The 8,692-nt window shown below is 40.6% G+C and overlaps 1 pseudogene; it reads right to left on the bottom strand.

The window, feature by feature from the left end:
* Nucleotides 1-1,343: 1,343 nt before the first annotated feature.
* On the bottom strand, nucleotides 1,344-3,845 carry LOC114624554 (annotated as a pseudogene).
* Between the last annotated feature and the right edge of the window lie 4,847 nt (nucleotides 3,846-8,692).

Below are 8,692 nucleotides of genomic sequence, written 5' to 3'. Positions count from 1 at the left end.
TTGCTCTAGATCCTGGGTAATACCAATTCCACTGTTGCAACCATCAGCCTTGCCATTCTTCTTGATATAGATGGCTTGAAAAGGTGAGGTAGTTATGAATGCCTTGGGAAACAGCCCAAATGTTTACAACACATGTGACTATCTATCTTGAAAAAAATACCAAACAAGTACACAGTGAAGCCTTGCATAAAAGCAAAATCAATGAGGTTAGGTTGGGTATTGTATGTTTTTGTAGTTTTTAGTGTACTATTCTGGGGAAAAAAGCATACTTCACAATTGTGTAAATGAAACTTTAAAGTACTCCAAATGATAAAATAAGTATTAAAGTGCTAAATGTATATTATACTTTGTTTGTACCCGTTATTTGTACAGAGAACGGAAACTTTTCCTCATGGACTTGACTGTGGTGTACATTTTTTTTAAAGTGTTCTTCTTTCCAAGGACAATCAAATATGTAGGGAAATACTGTATAAAAAAGATCTTTCACCATATTAACAAGTCTTTAATTTACTTTAAAATCATTTCTGCCTTTATGTGGCAGTTGTACCATGTTTTAACGTACAACACTTAGGAGACAGGGGCAGGAAGAGTGTTGGTTTCAATAAGTCTGGGCTATATAGAGAAAGCAAGACTTAGTCTCCAAATCATATTAATGTAACAGAAACAAAAATTAATTTGTTTATTTTTATTGTTTTTATTGCTGTGTGCAAGTAATTTATTTTACAAAATAAATGGAAAATTTGTTAAGTGATCAATGAGTCTTATTTTCAGTAGATTATTTTCCAAGATTATTTGTGGAACTAGATTATAACTTATATGCTAAGATTTACAAATACTCATAAGGTTGACAATTCATAAGGTTCATTGTTCTCTGTAACAAGACAATAATATGTTATAGCAATAGACAACATTATGATTATAACCAATGTCTCATGCATAATAAAACATATTGCTTATTATTTACTACAATATAAAATAACAAAATGCTTGGTGAAACACTGCCCTTTAAAATTGTTCCTGTCTATCATGTATATCTGTGGCACTGAGTCATTATATAACTGTCTTTCAAGGTACAAACCATGTTATTAACTCATTGCTTTTATTTTTACATATTTTTAGATTATTTTGAATAAGTTATGAAGATTTCCATCATGATTTATGCTCAGTACATTTTTCTCACTACATAGAATAGGTACATAGAATTACATTTCCCTTCGGACTGTCTTTCAGATTCCAAAGCAAATGGAAATAAATTCAAATAATGTATCCTTCCTTAACTTAATGATCACAGTTATCATACGTAACATTTATTTATAAGAATCCTGTTTTGAGATGTATAATATTTAAGAAAATCTTTTTTTATCTCCAGCCAGGATCTTGAAGGAAGCCATGACCTGATCCGATGTGTCTGTGTCAGCCATCTCTTGGGACATGAAATTGATGAAGGCCTGGAACGTCACTACCCCCAAGCGGTTGGGGTCTAGAATGCTCATGATTCGGCAAATTCTGCCTCTCCCATGTTGTAACCCATGGAGATAAAGTAGGCTCGGAAATCGTCTGTGTCTATCATGCTCGTCTTCTTCTGGTCAAAGTGGCTGAAGTAGGCCCAGAATTCGTTCATCTGTTCCTGCCTGATGCCTTTGGCATCCCGGGTCAAGATCTGGTTCTCCACTTCATTGATGGTCCTGGCAATGGTGGTGAGCAGCTGCTCCCAGCCCACACGGATATGCTCAATGGTGTAGTTGGTGTATTTATTGTCGAAGATGAGTGCCTCCCGGATGAGCTGGTGGTTGCACTCCAGCTGGTCAATCTTTGGCTTATAATTAACGATGTTCTTCTCATACTGCCGCAGGTGGCTGAGCTGGTCCTCCAGGGTGCCGTGCATCTCAATGGAGATCCTCCCAATCTCCTCCATCTTGGTCTGGATCCAGGGCCCAATGACATTGGCTTGTGCCCCAAACTGCTTGCGCAACCTCTCATTGTGCTGCTGCCTCACATGCTCCTCTGTTAGAGCCTGGTCCCTCTGGGGCACCAGCTGCCGCACATGGTCCCATTTGCCTTTGATCTCCTGAGGCGTGATGGTTGTGAGGGTTGGTGCCTGCCATGTTGACATGATAGGTCTGGACAATCTTGGACACTTCGTTGTGGATGTCCAGGATGGCCAGGCGCTCCTTGTCTGCATTCGGGAGGGTGACCTTGAACTGGTAATGGCTGTGGTCAGTCCCTGTATCTCCTCAATGGTATGAACGATGAAGGTGTCTTGAAGGTCCTCCATGGCTCCCTCCATCCTGTTGTTGAAGGGCGCAGCCCTCTTGGCGTACTGTAAGTATAGCTGATCGATGGTCTCCAGCAGCTTCTCTGTTCGCTGTAAAGCTTCCCTCCGCTTCTGAGTGAGAGCCCCTAGATTGTCCCACTGGTCACAGATCTTTTGGCAACAAGGTTGACTCTGGGTGAGTCGTAATAGTCCAGCTTGTTAAGCTCCTGGGCAATGGCCGCGATCTGCTCCACGCAGTCCTGGTTGGTAGCCAGGTCACTCTCAAAGGCCTCGTGCTTCTTGAGCTTGGCCTTGATCTCGGACAAGGTGGCTGTCTCATAATCCTTCTGCTGCAGCATGGCTTCTTTGCCATATGTCCAGGCTTCATGGATGGAGGCCTTCTGCTGGAACTTCTCTGCCAGGTGGTCCAACCTCTCTAGCCTCCAGATCTCATTCAGCAGCCACTCCTCGTAGCCCTTTTCTGCCTGTTCCAGGCAGCCCCAGGCATTGTTGATATCTGAGTTCATCCTGCCCTCGAAGGGCATGAAGGCTGCCGGTTGCTGAGCCACAGCTTTGTCTGCAGCATGTTGAAGTTGATCTCCAGCTGGCACTTCTCCTGCACCTTGGGTGGCTTGTGCAAGCGCAGGCAGTCTCAGAAGTCCTCCAGTTTCTGCTGCATGGCCTACATGGTGTTCTCGGGCACCCACTTGTCCAGCCATGGGATGGTACAGGGGATCCACTCCAACAGATCACTGGCCAGCTTCTCATAGTCTTCCATAAGCTGTTCATTCTCTTGATTGACAGCCAACACTTTGCAGATGCGATTGGCTGCTGTTTCCGCCTTCTGGGCTCCAGAGACCGCATGGTAGAAGCTAGACACATAAGTCATAATGGCTTTCTCATCTGACCGAGCAGTTCCGACGATGTTTTCAGCATCAGGCATCTTAGGGAAGACCAGGAACCTCTCTGCCACATCAAGACCGTGTTCAGGTTTGTGAGTGGATCATCCTTTTGAAGCTTTCCATAGTCAATCAACTCAGGCAGGTGTCGGTGGATCGGGGCACAGAAACCAAGACCATCCTTCCAACTGATGTGGAAGTTTCGGATTTTGACATTTTTATACGGGGTTGTCTTCCTCTGACACCACAAGAGCAACCCTTCTTTAGCTGATGTCTCTTCAACAGAGATGTCCTGTATGGCAAAGCGAAGGATAATGGTCCAGATCATGCCTAGGGTCATCTTCACATTCCCATCCACGATCTCTTCAGCTCCGATGGACACCATCTTGACCCCTTTGCTGGCTATGAAATTCAGGGCCTTGTTGATCTTGTGCACTCTCATCCTGCCTCTCTGACTTGGCCAACTGTTCACCTGAGATGACCTCCAGGAGCAGCATGAGCTTCAGGCTATCTTGGAAGTCCTCTTCGATGTTCTCGATCTGTATCCCTGCTTTGCACAGGTGGGAGTTGCACCAGGCTGTGAATGTCTTCCTCTGCTGCCTCTCTCAGGCCGGATCCAGGAGCAGGTCCCAGTCCCAGTCCTCTTCAGACTGCATGTAGTCTTTGGTCTGCTGGGAATCATAATGGTCCATATTGGTGCATGCATGGTAAGGGCTGAATTTCTTCCTCTACCTTCTCTCCAGGAGAAGGCTGGTGCTGCCGGGGCATGAAGAGGGAGTCAGCAGGGCTGGGCTGGGCTGGGTTGGTCTAGTGGGGCCAGGCTCGCTCCCCTGTGCCTGCTTCCACCTCTGCTAGCAGAGGCTGCTGCCTTTTTTTTTTTAATTTAAATCATCTTTATTGACACAATAGTGGAGAGAACAACTGTTAAAACAAACCAAAGACCCTGAAAGTTTGATACATTGGAACAGCTTCTACTGACACAGTTGTTTAGGTTTATTTAGAAGTTAACAGGAACAAAAATCTTCTACTTAAACAAGCTAATGATTTCGGATGTTATAGTTTATAATTACTAAAGGTATGCCTCTTAGCTAATGTTTTAATTGTATCATATTACATAGGTTTGAGTTCTTTCTTCAAAGACTCATTACTGAAAATTGGCTGCTCTAAAGACCCTTTGTGACTTCAGTACCAGATTGGGACAGAGGAGATCACCAGACAATCCAATCCTTGCCCATTCCATCAAGAAATAGCATTGTTGGATTGCTTGGATAAGCAACTCTAATAAACTCTAATAAATTACACATCTACATACTCATTCAACCAATTTTGTTCTTTTAAAGAATCCAGACCAATATAAATTATATGTTCATTCTAGAGAAAGCTTAGATTCAGACTATATATCTTAGGTATATGAATATTAACCTAAAAATGTATATATCTTACAGATACAGGAAATTTGTAACTTCACAATAGGTGAGTCCCACGGAGCCCATCTCCATCAGGAACATCTGTAGCACATCTCCTGTTACAGTCATGAGCAGGATAGAAGAGATTGGACATACGGTGGCAAGGAAAGAGTGGTCATGGGATGGATAGGATGGATAGGAGAGAAGAAAAGAAAAGGAATAAGTGATATAATTACATTTAGGTTAATATTTTAATAAAAATAATTTTATTCTTCATATAGATGTCCTTTTGACCTCATTTGACTTTGCTTAATTGTAGAGAGCTTTAGGAGGGATATGAACAAAGAGTATCATCTCTTTATAAAATAACATATTTTCCACTGGAAAACAGAATAAAAATGGTTTGTCTAAAATACATTAAGTCATTGATCTCCTGGGTTGTGATGTGTATCAAGCTATGAATTATGTTATTACATATATGTTTCAGTTGTATTGAATTATATCTTTCTAGCATGTTTATATAACCAACATTTAAAAAAAAGTACTATTCTTGGGTGTTGTTCATTACTGAAAGCCATTGGACTTTATTTACTTTTTTATTTATTTTGATGTCTTTTCCCTTAGCTTAGTATCCAGAGCTACCAATTTTGTTTAAAATTAGATTTTCCAGGTAACAGACTTTGCATAACCATGAGCAATGACTTACACAACACAATACATTGCTAAAAAGTTGTGCCTCTTCAGTCAAATGGCAAGTTCTGGAAAGGGTCCATTCTCCCTACAATGCAATTATATTCTGATATTATCTCTCAATACCTAGTTTTACAAAGAGAATTGAGAGCTTTAATTCTTCTTAGTAAACCTTATAGGAACAGTAAAATGATATAGAATTCAGAGTCTTAAAACATAATATGTGCATGTATTTTCAAAGTATCTAAGGACAGAATGCATTCTTCACTGAGTGTTTTGATTTTGAAAAAAATAAATAGCATTAAAGCAGCTTCTGTTAGACCACTGTTCCTCTCAGTACATACTAAATTATCATTAGTTACAATGAGAGACAGACAGCTGCAATTGTTCTCTCAATGTGAAAAATGTAGAAAAACTGCAGTCTGCACCTATTTATGTAGTCTTCATGTGTTACTTGAGAAATATATGGAGTGTATTTTTAAAGAACATTTGGATCATCATTATATTTAGATTGATAATTATATTATATACAAGGGTGTGTTCCTGAAGTTCTCAGCAAAGAAATTCACAAATTGTTTGACTAATAGTTTCTTTGAGTAGAAACATGAATCCCTGAAGTAGTATGGAGGATGCCTGTGCAAAACTAAAGAGACCTTCAACTTGACCACAAGCTGAAAATAATCACAGATGCCATTGCCTCATGATTTTCAGGAACTAATATTTAGTCAAACGATATCCAGGCCTTGGGCTATGGCAAAGATTATCATATCTGTAGTACTGTCAAGACCTTTTCAGAATTCTCTTTACGTCCTACGTTAAAGCACCTCCTATAATGACAACTTTATGTCTCCAAGTGATTTACTCAAATCTAGTAATAAGCAGCCCAGTAGGCAGTCTACTGAATTTCTCTGGGATTTGTATCACTTGGATTTTAACTGGGAAGATGGGGAATATGGAGTGGTTTTTGTCACATTTTCTCTTTGTAAGATAGTTTATCTTTCATATCTCTTGACTAATCATGATCTCTGTGCCTTTCATGTTCACACCATAACAGTTATCATCACCTCAACAGAGTCACAGAGACACACATTCCTTCGCTGCTTGTACAAGCATTTAAGAAATGTGTATACACATACCTTGCGATGATGTTAATAGACAAGTTTTTATTAGATGTATTAAATAGGAAAATTATCATATGTTCAGAGAAAAGAGATCTAGAAAAATATTCTCTTTAACACAATATTGATTAATAAGGAACAATGGGCACAAAAATAAGATAAGGACATTGCTAGACTTCCTGCCCCAGCCCTTGCCTGACAACTCCCCTGAAAGCACCCCTAACTGTGGTAAACTGTACCCCATACCCTGCACTGTGTTTCCTGCCCCATAATTCTGCTTGCATTCCTAGAGGACTGACTGTAACTTTAATATTTCCAAATTATCTTTTTAATGATGGTTCTTAAATGCTTTAACCTTCCTTGTAACCCACCACCCACCAGAGGAAGTGGAAAGGAAAGGATACAGGGGGTAGGGAGGATAGTGGATCAGTTTAGAAAGGTTCTTTGGAGGACCTCCCATCTATGTTATCTGGAAATCAGCAGATCAGTTCAAAGGTTAGCAGTAAGCAGCACCTTGATTCACTCGAAAACACTTCACAGATACACCAGCAGTAGAGTCGGGTTAGCAGCAGTAGTGACGTGATCTAGCAGAGACAGCAAGGCCTCAGCCTTAGCTCCAGTCAGCACTCGGGATCATGAGAAACACCAGCAGAAGTTCTCATCTGTACCTCTCTTGGGGAAGTGAAGATCAGCAAAGAGGTGAGACACACAAGTGTTGAGTGTTGCACAGCTAGCTGTACCAGGAAGCCAAGCTCCTTCTCCATCATTCAGTGGAGTTCTATTTATAACCTCCAAACATCACATGTTCTCCATCATTAGTCCGAGTGGCAACAAACTACAGTACACCTCCAGAAGCTGCACCAAATGCAACTCAACTACCAACATAAAGTGAACCAATGCATGCATGTTGTTAGCAAAGAATATTTTATCATGTGTCCTTTCACATGCTTGCTTTAGCAGAACATCCTCTCTCTTGTGTCTGCTTAAGGAAAACGTTACTTCACAAGTCTGCCTTAGGATTTCATACCTGTTTCCACTTTAAAGCAATGTTCCTTCATATGTTTGCCTCAGCAAAACACCATCCAAACAATTTTCCAAAGAACCCTTAAGTTTCCACTTCACCTGCCAGCACCAGCAGCTCAAGGTCAGAAACATGCCTCAAGTCCTTGCTATTGAACTCTCTTGAAAGCACATGAAACAGTAGAGACTGTGACCACAGACTCTGCTACATTTCCCACACAATAATTCTGCCTGCATTCCTGGAGGCCTGCCTGCACCAGGGACACCAGATAAAAACACTCTAATCCCCCCAAGTCCTTGCTTGTCTATTCCCCTGAAAGAACAACCAACAGTGGTAAACTGCACTCCTTATGCTGTGCTCCATTTCATGCCCCAGGCCACACAGGAACCAGGCTCCCCAGACCACATGGCTAGTAGGAATCCCAGAGGCAACCTTTAGACACAAAATCCCAGAGTCCACATAGGCCACACAATCCTCAGTGGAAATATCCTACTGGAAATGAAGACTCAATGGTTAGCAGGACCCAGGCAACTCACGAGAGAAGACCAAAAGAAAACAGGGACCAAAGGGGAAGAGACATCCTTAACACACCATCCAACAAAGATAAACTCAGAAATCAGGATATAAACCAATATTATTCACAAAATCCAGATGATAAGATCTCATCTTAAGAAAATAATCAACAGAATACAGGGCAATATAGCATTATCAGAGTTCAGCTATCCTTCTACAGCAAGCCCTGGACATTCTAACACATGTGAAACACAAGAAAATGATCTAAAATCCAATGCCATGAAGATGATAGAATCCTTTAAAAACTAAATAAGTAACTCCATTAAAGAATACAGGAAGATACAATCAAACTGGTGAAGGAAGTGAATAAACCTGTTCAAGACCTGAAAATTGAAATACAAGCAAAAACAAAAACACAAAGTAATGGAATCCGGGAGACGGAAAACCTAGAAAAGAGGACAGGAACTATGGATGCAAACATCACCAACAGAATACAAGAAGTGGAAGAATCTCAGGTGTAGAAGATATGATAGAAGAAATCAATACATCAGTCAAAGAAAATGTTATATCTAAAAAGTTTCTGACAAAAGCACTCAGGCAATTTGGGACACTGTGAAAAGACTAAACATAAGAATAACTGGAAGAAAAGAAGAAGATTCCGATCTTCAAGGTCCAGAGATATTTTCAACTAAATAATAGGAGAAAAAAATCTCTAACCTAAAGAGATGCTTATAAATGTGCAAAAAATATATAGAACACTGAATGAATTGGACCAAAAAAGAAAATCCTCC

This window comes from Grammomys surdaster, unplaced genomic scaffold, assembly GCF_004785775.1.
Source record: "Grammomys surdaster isolate TR1022 unplaced genomic scaffold, NIH_TR_1.0 65, whole genome shotgun sequence".
Taxonomy (NCBI): Eukaryota; Metazoa; Chordata; class Mammalia; order Rodentia; family Muridae; genus Grammomys; species Grammomys surdaster.
This window is presented reverse-complemented; position numbering and strand designations above follow the sequence as displayed.